This window comes from Salvelinus sp. IW2-2015, unplaced genomic scaffold (assembly GCF_002910315.2).
Source record: "Salvelinus sp. IW2-2015 unplaced genomic scaffold, ASM291031v2 Un_scaffold5721, whole genome shotgun sequence".
Lineage (NCBI taxonomy): Eukaryota > Metazoa > Chordata > Actinopteri > Salmoniformes > Salmonidae > Salvelinus > Salvelinus sp. IW2-2015.
The window spans coordinates 5925-21267 of record NW_019946986.1 but is presented as its reverse complement, the minus strand read 5'-3'; the positions used below and the strand labels follow the sequence as shown (position 1 = coordinate 21267).

Genomic DNA, 15343 nt, shown 5'->3' with positions numbered 1-15343 from the left:
TTGGTTTCCACACCCTCAAAAGTATTGTTTCAGAATCGCAGACAGTGACCGCTATCTAACTGGGAGAAAGCGCATGTTATAAAATAATGTAATTTTTATTAGTTTGCACCATTGTTATTACATAATATAACCATATACAATTTCAGTAGCATGTCTTAGTGATGGACTGTGCCATCCTATGGCCTCCGAATGGATTAGTCCACCGAGACAGGAGCCAATCAGACGGGGTCTTGTGTGCCATGAAAAATGAATCTATTTCGAATGTTCGACTGCTACATACACATCATGTATGGTTCACACTCTCCTTCATCCCTGGAACTTTTCTATGCCATATGCTCAACTTGTACTGTTCTGTTTTTCTCATTACACCCTTTCAATATTTGAAATATTACATTTGATTCATCCACTGTCGAGGAGATGGAGGTTTTTCAAAATCATTGACGAGAAAAGTATGGTCTACCCCATTGGGTAGCTCACTGCACCCCATATGCCATGTCTTGAAATATGCAGATAGACAGATTCAAAGTTAAATTTACATTGTAAAACTTCTGCACATTTCTAAACTCCGCCATAACTTTTTAATGTATTGCACTCCAAGAAGGCATGGATTATTGAGTCATCTTAGTTTTACACTTAAACATGGGAGCACCATTGTGCGCCTGGGAGGGCATAGGTCCACCCACTTGGAAGCGAGGCCCAAAAATCTTAATGAGTTTTTCCCACAAAAGGGCTGTATTAAGACCGAAAATACTCCTCAGTTTCATCAGCTGTCCGGGTGGCTGGTCTCAGACGATCCACATGTGAAGAAGCGCGACGTGGAGTCCTGGACTGGTGTGGTTACACATGGTCTGCGGTTGTGAGGCTGATTGGACATAGGGCCAATTCTCTAAAATGTGTTGGAGGTGGCTTATGTAGAGAAATTAACATAAATTCTCTGGAACAGCTCTGGTGGACATTCCTGCAGTCAGCATGCCAATTGCACGCTCCTCCAACTTGAAACGTCTGTGGTGGTGTTGTGACAAAACTGCACATTTTAGTGGCATTTTGTCCCCAGCAGAATGTGCACCTGTGTAAGATCATGTTTTTTAATCAGCTCTTTGATATGTCACCCCTGTCAGGTGATGGATTATTTTGGCAATGGAGAAATGCTCACTAACAGGATGTAAACATTTTTGAGAAATAAGCTTTTGTGAGTATGAAACATTCTGGGATCTTTTATTTCAGCTCATGAAACCTTTCGACAACACTTTACATGTTGCATATTATATAGACTCAAGCCTGACTGTTACCCACTTTTAGAATAGATGTTTTCCCGTTTTGATTGTACAGCTTACTGATGATTCATATGTTACGGTACAGCCAGAAGAGGACTGGCCACCCCTCACAGCCTGGTTCCTCCTTTTCCTAGCCAATGTGCTTCTACATCTGCATTGCTTACTCTTGGGGGTTTAAGGCTGGATATATTTAACTGCTGATGTAAAAAGGCTTCATAAAATACATTTTACTGAATATTCCACCAACTGACTGGTCTTTCTGATGTTGTTCACACAGGAGATCATGTTGAGACATTCTCTACATCCAGAGAGCAACAGCCGGAAGATCACAGAGCTAAGAGGTCTCACCACTGCCCACATTGCGAGGAGAGTTTCCCAATTCTATCAAATCTAAAAATACACCTAAAAATACACACAGAACCAGAATCTGTATTCTGCACAGATTGTGAGAAGAGAGATTCACATCACACAAGCTCTGACAGCTCATCAGAAAGTGCACACTGGAGAGAAGTCATACTTCTGCTTTGTCTGTTGGGAGAGTTTCTCTCAACAGGGACCACTTAAAAACACATCACGAATACACACAGGAGAGAAGCCATACTCTGCCTTTGACTGTGGAGGGTTTTCTCAACAGGGCACCTAAAAACCACCAACGATACACACAGGAGAGAAGCCTTACTCCTGCTCTGACTGTCGGAAAAGAGTTTCTCTCAACTGGGCAGCTTAAAAACACACCAACGTATACACACAGGAGAGAAGCCTTACTCCTGCTCTTACTGTGGGGAGTGTTTCTCTCAACTGGGCAACTTAAAAACACARAAACGTATACACACAGGAGAGAAGCCTTTCTCCTGCACTGACTGTGGGAAGAGCTTCAKAACATCACAAGCTCTGACAGTTCATCAGAGAGTGCACACTGGAGAGAAGCCTTARTACTGCTKTGAATGTGGAAAGAGTTTCTCCCAATTGGATATGTTAAAATGTCACCAACGAATACATACAGGAGAGAAGCCTTACTCCTGCTCTGACTGTGGAAAGAGTTTCTCTCAACTGGGCAACTTAGAAGCACACCAACGTATACACACAGGAGAGAAGCCTTACTCCTGCTCTGACTGTGGGAAGTGCTTCACAACATCAGCTGAGCTAAAAGTTCACAAAAGAGCACACACGGGAGAGAAGCCTTACACCTGTTCTGACTGTGGAAAGAGTTTCTCCCGATTGGATATGTTAAAATGTCATCAGCGAATACATACAGGAGAGAAGCCTTATTCCTGCTCTGACTGTGGAAAAYGTTTCTCCCAYCTGGGKAACTTAGAAGCACACCAACGTATACACACAGGAGAGAAGCCTTACTCCTGCWCTGACTGCGGGAAGWGTTTCTCCCGATTGGATACCTTAAAACGCCACAAATGTATACATAAAGGACAGAAGCCTCATCAGTTCTCTCAGACCAGCTAAGAATTAAAGTCACTCCATCACTTTAAGATGCACTATGTAGAAATCACTTCACCATTTCCTGGATGTTAAAATTGCAATAGTTCTAATAGCCTCCAGTTTGTGACAAAACAAGCAGTCATTGTGTAGTGAATCATTGTACCATCTAAACCGCTGTGAAATATATTTTCCATAACCAAAATATTGTATTTTCAGCTGTTGTACAAAAACGGAAGTAAAAAACGCAAAAAATCAAAACTTCAGAACGGGAAGCATAGAAATAGTGCACATAGAACAGATCTACCAGAATATTAGGTAATACTGGCACAGAACACAAGGGGCGCTATTTTCAAACCCCACAATGCCTCCGAAGGTTAGCGATACTAACCAATCCCATAGAGAATGCTAACGAGGTATTTTTTCAGAACAGACATCCCAGCTCAAAGTTATACAAGCAACAACAAAATGGTACTCACAGTTCACTGAACGCAAAAAATATATATATATTTTAGACAGCATCCAGGAGTAGTTAGCTAACTAACTACTAAATTAGCAAACCAAATGCACAACTGCAGAGCATTTAGCACATTTTAGACTGTTAACTTAAAGGGATATTCCTCATCTCCAGCACCACCCCAACATCAACATGTAAATATTGCGTGTTTCTGTAGATTGAGGAAGATAAGTGTTTCTAAGGACATCATCGGTGGGCATCGTGTGATTTTTGACCAATTTATGAGGAGGCATTGCCTACTAATTGGTTGATGATGTCATTTTCACATGTTGATGTTTGGTTGGTGCTTCATTTCCCTTTAATAGAGTTAGTTATAAGATATTATATATTTGTCACATATATGTACCGACAGGACAGATGTAGCCTATTGAATATCATTATAGAATATGCATTAAATGCATCCTCCAATTGTAAAGTCTGTCTATGCTCATACAGGAGACCGTGTTGAGAGCAACAGCATGAAGATCACAGAGCAAAGAGGTCTCACCACTGCCAGTTCTCTCAGAACAATTAAGATTAGAGTCGTAAAATAAGTTGTAACAGTAAACTGGATCAAATGAAGAAAGCTTAGAACACTCTATTGTAATCCTATTGTTTCTCACTGTGAGCGAACTGTGCAGAGGAAAGGGAGCGTTATAGAATGTTAACCTCTTTACTTTACATATCACTGTGCACCTTGTCTGTTTTGGTGTGTTTTGTTAGCTTCTACTGTAAAGATATTGAGATGACCTTGGATTTTCACTTAGTGTTAAATATCTTCTGTGAGGCTTCTCATTTTAAAATCAAACAGTTTATAGTTTAACAGTTGARGGGGTGGTACTGCTTCCCTCTCAGCCTGGTCTGACTGTCTGTTGGGAGAGTTTCAACTGGGCAGCTTAAAAACACACCAACTGTATACACACAGGAGAGAAGCCTTACTCCTGCTCTTTGGATGGGTGGGCGTATAACACGAACATCTAGCAACCCGAAGGTTGCTTGTTTGAATCTCATCACAGATGACTTTAGCATTTTAGCTAATAAGCAACTTTGCAACGACTTACTACTTTTTAGATACTACTTAGCATGTTAGCTTAGCATGCTGCTCCTTAGCATGTTAGCTAACCCTTCCCCCCCAAAAAAAGTTTTTCCCCTAACCCTAAACTTAACCCAAAGCATAGCCACCTAGCTAGCATTAACAACAATACATTGTAATTCGTAACATATTGAACATTTGTAACATATTGTACAAATTCCAATTCATAACATATCATACAAATTGTAATTTATATGTCCTACAATTTGTATTCTACATTACATGAACAAAGGTATGTGGACACTTGTTCATCGAACATCTCATTCCAAAAACATGGGTATTAATATGGAGTTGGTCCCCCCTTTGCTGCTATAACAGCCTCTTCCGGGAAGGCTTCCCACCAGATGTTGGAYCATTGCTGTGGGCACTTGCTTTCATTCAGGTTGTCCCTCTGCAGTTCTCTGTGGGAATGAACTAGTAGACACAACATGTATCAGATAGAGATGATCAGTTTTCAGCATTAGTTTGGGGGGATTATTTTTGCTATTAAACAACTGTTTAATGATACACAGGTTATGAAACAACTACATGTGTTTATTAAGTTCTCTTTTAAAAGCAGATTTGTTTAAGTCATATGATCCATTATGCGTATTGGATAACTGCATAAGTTAAGTAATTATTCTGCCAATTAAAAATAAAGTTACATGAATTTGTACTGGTCAAACTCTTCTCTTTTGTATTCAGTTCTTTATATTAGATCTGACAATGAATGGTCTTTGGTTGTATTCAGTTCTTCATATTAGATCTAACAGTATGAATGGTTCTTATGGTTGTATTCAGTTCTTCATATTAGATCTGACAGTATGAATGGTTCTTATGGTTGTATTCAGTTCTTCATATTAGATCTGACAGTATGAATGGTTCTTATGGTTGATTCAGTTCTTCATTAGATTCTGACAGTATGATGGTTCTTATGGTTGTATTCAGTTCTTCCATATTAGATCTGACAGTATGAATGGTTCTTATGGTTGTATTCAGTTCTTCATATTAGATCTGACAGTATGAATGGTTCTTATGGTTGTACATCTTCATATTAGATCTGACAGTATGAATGGTTCTTATGGTTGTATTCAGTTCTCATATTAGATCTGACAGTATGATGGTTCTTATGGTTGTATTCAGTTCTTCATATTAGATCTGACAGTATGAATGGTTCTTATGGTTGTTTCAGTTCTTCATATTAGATCTGACAGTATGAATGGTTCTTATGGTTGTATTCAGTTCTTCCATATTAGATCTGACAGTATGAATGGTTTATGGTTGTATTCAGTTCTTCATATTAGATCTGACAGTATGATGGTTCTTATGGTTGTATTCAGTTCTTCCATATTAGATCTGACAGTATGAATGGTTCTTATGGTTGTATTCAGTTCTTCATATTAGACTTGACAGTATGAATGGTTCTTTGGTTGTATTCAGCTCTCATATTAGATCTGACAGTATGAATGGTTCTTATGGTTGTATTCAGTTCTTCATATTAGATCTGACAGTATGAATGGTTCTTATGGGCGGTGCCTGGAGTGTTTTGTATGACTACAGTCAGGATTCTCTCTGACCCTGTGATGTCACCAGGACAAACCACATGTCTCTATCACACTCCAGGCCAGGTGGCAGTGATGCACCTTTAACGTTGGTCTGAACACCACCAATAAACACCCAACAAGAAGAATGCACGCTCTGTGATCACGCCCCCTCCCCATGCTGCAAAGTAATCGAGAGCAATAGTAATGGTATTTTGTAGGCACTAAAAGAAGGTCTGTGGTAAACACAGGCTTAGGAGATCTTATACGTTTTGTTCTATGAGTTAATCTCCATCAGCTAACATCACTTTTTTTGCATTTTGATGCATTTATGTATCAAATAAGCACATGAAAGGCTTCATAATTCATAAAGGTTATGTTAAATTACTGATATTATCTCGTAGAACAAAACGTATAAGATCTCCTATGCCTGTGTTAACCTCAGTCTTATTTTTCTGGATTCATCCCAAACCATATTCTTTACCCATAGGGATGGCTCAACTCTTTCCAGTCTTTAGGACCACATGCTGGTGAGTTCCATGAAAGATCACACAGCGAGTGCACACAATCAACATATTGTAAGTACTTTTAATTCAACAAAATGATGGAATACACTTGGTTTCATTGACAATATCATTTTATTTAACAAGAAACATATGTAAGTCCTTATACTGCAAAATCATTTGTGGCATTGTAGCAATTACTGGTGGCTAGCAAATTGGTTTGTCCCCATGGTGATGTGTAAAGGTGTAGTGACATGTTTTGGTAGATAGACATGTAAATTATTGAATGCCGTGAATTAAACAAAAACATTGTATTTTCTGTATAGATAACTCACAAAACAAAGGTTGACCAGCACAAATTCAATGTAGAATGTTTATTTTTCATTAGCAGATAAATTAAGTTCATTACAGTTATCCAAATGCATTAATATCAATGCTAAAATAATGAATCTAGTTTTAAAAGACAATTTAATAAACAGGTAGCTGTTTCATAGCTATCACACAGGTCATGTTAAATGACTGTATCATTAAACAAAAGTCATTATGTAGTAAAAGAATCCACCCAAAGTAATGGTGAAAACTGATCATCACACCATCTCTATCTGATACATGTTGTATCTACTAACTCATTCCCACAGAGAACTGATCATCACACCATCTCTATCTGATACATGTTGTATCTACTAACTCATTCCCACAGAAAATGATCATCACATCATCTCTATCTGACACTGTTCTACTAGCTCATTCCCACAGAGAACTGCAGAGGGAGAACTTGGTGTCAGAGCAAAACCATACCACTCAATTTAGTATGACACAGTATGTTATGTTACATTGGCCTATGAATGTATACGATTTCTAAGATGTATAGTATGGATTACAATTCGTACCCTGTTATGAATTTGCGATCATAATTATTTTACAAATTCCAATTTGTTGTTGCAAACATTAATTAACATGCTAAGTACACTATATATACACACACAAAATAGTGGATTTGGCTACTTCAGCCACACCCGCTGCGAGGTGTTTAAAATCGAGCACACGGCCATGCAATCTCCATAGATAAACATTGGAAGTAGAATGGCCTTACTGAAGAGCCAGTGACTTTCAATGTGGCACCCTCATAGGATGCCACTTTTCCAACAGTCAGTTCGTCAAATTTCTTCCTTGCTAGAGCTGCCCTGGTCAACTGTAAGTTCTGTTATTGTGAAGTGGAACAGTCTAGGAGCAAGAATGGCTCAGCCGTGAAGTGGTAAGCTACACAAGCTCAAAGAACGGACCGCCTAGTGCTGAAGCGCGTAGCACGTAAAAATTGCCTGTCCTATCGAGTTCCAAAATGCTTCTGGAAATAACAGCAGAAGAAAACTGTTCGTCGGGACTTTCATGAAATGGTTTCCATGGCCGAGTAGCCCCACACAAGACTAAGATCACCATGCGCAATGCCAAGCATTGGCTGGAGTGGGTAAAGCTCGCCGCTATTGGACTCTGAAGCAGTGGAAACGTGTTCTCTGGAGTGATGAATCACGCTTCATCATCTGGCAGTCTGACGGAAAAATCTGTGTTTGGTGAATGCCAGGCGAACGCTGCCTGCCCCAATGCATAGGCCAACGTAAGTTTGGTGGAGGAGGAATAATGGTCTGGGGCTGCTTTTCATGGTTCGGGCTCTTTTCATGGTTCGGGCTAGGCTCCTAGTTCCAGTGAAGGGAAATCTTACGCTACAGCATGCAATGACATTATAGATGATTCTGTGCTGCCAATTTGTGGCACCAAGGGGAAGGCCCTTTCCTGTTTCAGTATGACAATGCCCTGAGCACAAATAGACATTCATACAGAAATTGTTTGTCAAAAACGGTTTGAAAGAACTTGACTGGCCTGCACAGAACCCTGATTCAACCTCATCAAACATCTTTGGATGAATTGATATCGACTGCGAGCCAGGCCTAATCGCTCAACATCAGTGCCCAACCTAACTAATGCTCTTGTCGCTGAATGGAAGCACATCCCCGTAGCAATGTTACAACATCTAGTGGAAAGCCTTCTCAGAAGAGTGGGGCTTTAGCAGCAAAAGGGGACCGAGTCCATATATTGCCCATGATTTTGGAATGAGATGTTCGACGAGCAGGTGCGCCACATACTTTTGGTCATGTAGTGTAGTTGAAACGGTGCTTATTAGCTAAATGCTAAAGTTGTCCCTGATGAGATTCAAACATGAAACCTTTGGGTTGCTAGACGTTCATGTTATATGCTGACCCATCTATCCACCCGACCAACCACCATCCTATTGTTTTTGCCTTAATGGAAATTTCTAAAATCTTTCAACTTCATATTCATCATCTCCAGCACCACCCCAACATCAACACATGTGACAATGGCGCATTAAAAAAAGGATAGAATTTCCAACGACATCATTCTATACGCACTCCTTCCTCTTCACAGTTCCCTCACAGTGAGAAACAATATGATTTCAATAGTGTTGCTCTTCTTAATGTTATCAAATTCCTTGTTACCACTTCTTTTATGAGATGAGGATTAATTGATGGAGTGACTTTAATCTTAGCTGGTCTGAGAGAAGTGATGTGAATTCTCTCCTTTATGTATACATTGATGTGTTTTTAAGGTAGCCAATCGGGTGAAACTCTTCCCACAGTCAGAGCAGAAGTAAGGCTTCTCTCCTGTGTGTCTTCTTTGATGAACTTTTATCTCAGTTGATGTTGTGAAGCACTTCCCACAGTCAGAGCAGGAGTATAGGCTTCTCTCCTTTATGTATACGTTGGTGTGTTTTTAGTGTGCTCTGATTTGAAAAACTCTTCCCACAGTCAGAGCACACGTAAGGCTTCTCTCCTGTGTGTATACGTTGGTGTGACTTTAAGCCGCTCTGTTGAAGAAAATTCATCCCACAGTCAGAGCAGTAGTAAGCTTCTCTCCTGTGTGTATTCGCTGGTGACATTTAAGTGGCCCTGTTGAGAGAAACTCTTCCCACAGTCAGAGCAGCAGTAAGGCTTCTCTCCTGGTGTGTGTTCTCCAATGAAATCTTAGCTCAACTGATCTTGTGAAACATTTTCCACAGTCAGAGCAGAAGTAATGCTTCTCTCCTGTGTGTACACGTTGGTGTTGTTTTAAGGTGCTGCTGTGTTGAGAGAAAATCGACCCACAGTCAGAGCAAGGAAGGCTTCTCTCCTGTGTGTACACGTTGGTGTTGTTTTAAGCTGCTTGATGAGTGAAGCTCTTCCCACAGTCAGAGCAGGAGTAAGGCTTCTCTCCTGTGTGCTACGTTGGTGTGTTTTAAGCTGCTTGATGTGGAGAAACTATTCCCACAGTCAGAGCACAAGTATGGCTTTCTCTCCTGTGTGTACACCTTGGTGTGTTTTTAAGCTGCTCTGTTGAGAGAAACTCTCCCCACAGATAGAGAGAGTAAGGTTTTTCCCAGTGTGGACTCCAGAATGAACTGTCAGAGCCTGTGATGTTGTGAAACTCTCTCCACAGTCAGTGCAGGAATACAGATTCTCTCCTGTGTGTATTTTAAGTGCATTTCTAGTTTTGAAGAATTGGGAAAATCTCCTCACAATGTGGGCAGTGTTGAGACCTCTTATCTCTGTGATCTTCCTGCTGTTGCTCTCCGGAATAGAGATGTCTCAACATGGTCTCCTGTGTGAACAACATCAGAAAACCAGTCAGTTGGGGTGATATACATATAACTTCATATCAGTAGGCTGTACAATACAGGGATAAAGCTATTAGGGCTGTCCCGACAAAAACAAATATTCCTGGTCGACCGAGAGTCTTGTTTTCATTTGACCAAATGTTTTAATTTTAAACGATGTATTTTTCCATACATATGTGTTTAAATAAATCAACTATATGGAGGCTACTGAGCTTGTCTGATGCTTTGAGCACTGCGATTGAAATTGAAGACACCAATTACTCAAGAGGCAGCCAGAGATCAATATAGCCTAACCAGAAGTTTTAAAAAATCTGTTCCCGACTCTCCTCCTCCCGCTGCTGCTGGCCTTCCGTTATGCTCCTGACGTTGCCGGTCGGCAACCTTTTGAGTGCCAATGTATAGTACCATTTCTACGATCTGCGTGCCAGTTATGATTTTCATATGCACATTTTCATGGAACAGTTTAATTTCATTCATAATAAAGTCTTCATATCTCAAATCAATGTCATGTGGTAATCAAAATTCATCAAATATATACAAATCTAAAAGTAAATTCTATTGCCAATATGTAAACTAGCTTTCATAAAGCCAACAAATAAAAACATGCAGCCTGCAGGTTGAAAATATCCTGATGAAAATAGTTACCTAACAATCAAACTGGCTACACATGGCCTGTCTGCAAGAAATTGAAACATTGTATCAACTATTCATTTGGTCTGGCCTGTGCTAGCAAACTTGCAACATTGTATAAAATATTTTGGACCTTAGAGTTGCCAGCAGCTCCAGACAGACAGACACAGCTGTGGGCTATTTGCACAAGGATAAGAAGTAAGACATATCCACGGATCAAAGCATGACATTTTCCCTTCATGCTGAGTGGTTATTAAAAGGTAGAGAACTGGATTTTTTTGTAGAAACAGACTTTGCTCACTTGCTGTTTGAGCTGAAATTTTTTTATTGAGAAACTCCACAGTGACGGTGAGTTAAGACAATCAGAAATAGTATCAGATCCACTCAGACAGATGTCTTGTGTGCCATACATATTTTATATACAGTACCAGTCAAAAGTTTGGACACACCTACTCATCAAGGGTTTGCTTTTTTTTTACTATTTTTTATATTGTATAATAAGACATCAAAACTATGAAATAAACACATAGAATCATGTAGTAACCAAATTTTTTAAATATATTTTTATATTCAGATTCTTCAAAGTAGCCACCCTTTGCCTTGATTACAGCTTTGCACACTCTTGGCATACTCTCAACCAGCTTCATGAGGTAGTCACCTGGAATGCATTTCAATTAACAGGTATACCTGTCTTCCAGCTTACCTCAGATGGCAGACACAATAAATGCTTCACAGAGTTCAACAGACACATCTCAACATCAACTTTTCTGATGAGACTGCGTGAATCAGGCCTTCATGGTTGAATTGCTGCAAAGAAACCACTACTAAAGGACACCAATAAGAAAAAGAGACTTGCTTGGGCCAAGAACATGAGCAATGGAAATTAGACCGGTGAAAATCTGTCCTTTGGTCTGATGAGTCCAAATGTGAGATTTTGGTTCTAACCTCGGTGTCTTTGTGAGACACAGACAGGTGAACGGTGATCTCCGCATGTGTGGTTCCCACCGAGAAGCATGGAGGAGGAGCTGTGTGGTGCTTTGCTGTGGTGACACTGTCATTGATTTATTTAGAATTCAAGTCACAATATCCCGCATGGCTACCACAGCACTCTGCAGCGATACGCATCCCATCTGGATTGCGCAAGTGGGATTATCATTTGTTTTTCAACAGGCAAATGACCCAAACCACTTTCCAGAGTGATGGAGTGCTGCATCAGATGACCTGACCTCCACAATCACCGACTTCAACCCAACCCAATGGTTAGGGATGAGTTGGAGCGCAGAGTGAAGGAAAAGCATCCAAGAAGTGTTCAGCATTGTGGGAACTCCTTCAAAACTGTTGGAACGCATTCCAGGTGAAGCTGGTAGAGAGAATGCCAAGAGTGTGCAAAGCTATCATCAAGTCAAATGGTGGCACTTTGAAAAATCTAAATATATTTTGATGTGTTGCCCAAACTTTGACTGGTACTGTATATAAGCAATTTATATATTTGCACTGCTCGATTAAAAAAAGCTTAGTAGACCAATAGGCTATGTATCGACCAAACAATCGACCAGTCGACTAAATGGGTTGGCCCTAAAAGCTGTTCACAGTTGAGGGCAAAAAGGGGTGAATATTATGAGTCATATAATCCTCCACTCACTATCACAAGGGTTAGTAACTACACAGACTCATTCATATCATCCTCCACTCACTATCACAAGGGTTAGAAATACACAGGCTCATTTCATAGAACTTGTTCAAGGATGTGTGATGTCAGATTTACAGAATTACACTGTCAATAACTTATGGAGGTCTAACTTATGAAGATAACTTATAGACAGAACCTGCTCTTACCATCATTAACAGATTCGCCAACTCTCCCTCTCTTCTTCATCTTTAATGTTGGCATTCAGCTCCAGTGTTTGACTGCAGTCTTCCAGCTTCACTGATGCCATCTCTGGACCTGCAGTGTAAACTGGGCTGCACTGTCACAATCAGGACCGTGACTGTAGATTGGTTTATCCTCACTTTTGATGTTACCGGTCTCAGACATAATCGGAGTTGGCCTGTAGTAATGAAGAGAAAATGGACCCAAAGTTATTGTCTTGACAGTCTGGTACTTTCTTTATTCTCTAAAAATTATATTAGATCAGGTAGCTAAACATTGAAAACACAAGGTTGCAGTATGTTTTAGGCAGCACTATGTACTATTTTCCTGAATAACCTTTTCTTCACTGTATTATTTAACTCCAATTGTATTTCCGTTCACACCATTAAACATTATAGATAAAGATGGAACAACTGAATGTGTCTGAATTATTAAACATGTAGAAAACTGATACATTATGTTCTGCTTCAAAACAGTAATGCAACCTTGAAATTGTCTCTCTCTCATGCCTGCACTGCCTGAACGGAAGTACGTTGACACCACAGAGTTAGCGCCACCTGAAGTGCTGGAGTCCTGAACCAATTAGTGTCATTCAGTTATTGCCACTAGATGGCGGTGTTAAATATTTACAAACCATAGCAACATTTGAAGAAGACGGGCACTAATAATTAGCTGATTACTCCTAACCATAAGAATCCCCACCATTTGACTACTTTAAAATGGTGGAAACCCTCAATGACAATGTACATGGTAAAACGGGTTACATAGAGGTTGTGTCTTCTATCCATTTTTATGCTTGATGCAGACACAGGCCGGTCCTGGCTGAAATACCGCCCCCTCCTATGAACTACAATAGTCCAGTAAGCAAAAAAAATCTAGATTAGTTTTATTTGCATCCGTGACATGCTGGAGAAAAGGGAAAAGGTTTCAGCTTTCCTGCATTAAAGTTTCCGGCCACTAGGAGTGCCGCCTTTGGATGAGCATTTTCTTGTTTGCTTATGGCCTTATACAGCTCATTGAGTGCAGCCTTACTGCCAGCATTGGTTTGTGGTGGTAAATAGAAAGCAATGAAAAATATAGACAAAAACTCTCTTGGTAAATAGTGTGGTCTACAGCTTATCATGAGATACTTTACCTCAGGCGAGCAAAACCTTGAGACTTCCTTAATATTAGATTTCGTGCACCAGCTGTTGTTTACAAATATACACAGATGCCACCCCTTGTCTTACAAAAGGCAGCTGTTCCATCTTGCAGATGCAGCGCAAACCCTGCCAGCTGTATGCTATCCGTGTCATCGTTCAGCCACGACTCGGTGAAACAAAAGACATTACAGTTTATTTGTGATCGTAGCTCGTCTATTTTGTCATCCAATGATTGTACGTTGTCTAATAGGACTGAGGGTGGAAGCAGATTACCCACAAATAATGCCGAAAAACACACAATAGCACAATTGGTTAGAAAACCATAAAACGGCAGCCATCTACTCTGGCGCCATTCTTCTCAATTTTAAAATAAGTAACAACATTCTAACAATGTTTAGTGTTACCTAATCCACATTTGAAATGATTCCACTAATTTGTATTAGTTTGCATCACTTTCAATGAGGGACTTTTATGTTGAGGGCAAACCGCAAATTCCACTATTGTGGCTAATCGTTATTCTGGCTAGCTTCACGTAGCTAGGGACAAGCGGGTACCATGGCTGCTTCCAGGAGGGGGACGGAGACGTTGGCCACATTGTTGGCCACATTCAGATAGAAATGTATTATGTAGAACAAACATGCCTCTGATTAGAAGGAATCATGTCAGCTCTATTCAGGGCATTTCTATCTGCAACTTTCCACAACGTTTTTTTACTGAACATCCCCAGGCGAACACGACTGTGTTATGAACCTGGAAAGCCTCACAAATGAACGTGTGGTGGACCCCGCTCCGTGTGCTTGAAAATATTTTTATCACGTTCTCACTCACTCGGTTTGACACGAAATTACACAAAACTTTCCAAACGTGATAATATCTTGAAGGTGTGTTATCTAATACGTTATGACGTTCTTTTGATAATAGACAGTTTAAACGTGCTATTACATACCTGTAGTAATAAAGCGAAACGCACAACACCGTTCTGTCGTTTTCTTATTCCGAAGAATGGTGGCGCCACCCGGAACTTCCTGTTTCCCACTACCGTAGTGCAACAGCGACATGTATTGGACTGATGGACTAACTACTGCTGAAGCATGTAAAATATAAAGTGAACTTGATTAGCAGACAAATTAACCTTGGTTTCAAGAAAACTAAAGGGGTGTCTGTTTAGTGTCTAAGTTTTTCAAACATTCCATATGCATGGTCTCTGTGGAAGGCCACAGAGATAATGCCAGTTTAATAATGTTTACATATCTTGCACTACTCATCACATATGTATATACTGTATTCTATACTATCTATTGCATCTTAGACTATGCCCTCTGACATTGCTCATCCATATATTCATATATATTCTTATTCTTTCCTTTACTTAGATTTGTGTGTATTAGGTATTTGTTGTGGAATTGTTAGATATTACTTGCTAGATATTGCTGCACAGTCGGAACTAGAAACCAAGCATTTCGTTACACTCGGATAACATACATTTACATCTGTCTTAGAACCTATAGCCTATCGTAACATGTGATGTGATCAATAACATTTTATTTGGAAGATGAAGAACCTCATCCACCCGAGCCCGGCCTGTTCACCCTAGATAAATAGATAAATTAAGTAGATAAATACAGATATATTTATTTGAATGTCATGAATTTAACAAAAGCATTTATTTACTATAAGTTAACCCCATAACTACAATGATTCAGTAGATCAATAAAGTTCA

At 39.9% G+C, this 15343-nt stretch overlaps 1 long non-coding RNA gene and 1 pseudogene across 1 annotated transcript in view; one reads left to right on the top strand and one right to left on the bottom strand.

Annotated features, from left to right (window-relative positions):
- The window catches only part of LOC112078467 (zinc finger protein 658B-like), a 37331-nt pseudogene extending 32368 nt beyond the window's left edge, over positions 1–4963 (top strand).
- A 1717-nt stretch (positions 4964–6680) lies between these two features.
- Positions 6681–15343, bottom strand: part of LOC139026764 (uncharacterized) — a 14577-nt gene continuing 5914 nt past the window's right edge. Inside the window, exon 2 of the long non-coding RNA XR_011478693.1 lies at positions 6681–9412. This is a non-coding gene — a long non-coding RNA (uncharacterized lncRNA). The remainder of the gene's footprint in view (positions 9413–15343) is intronic.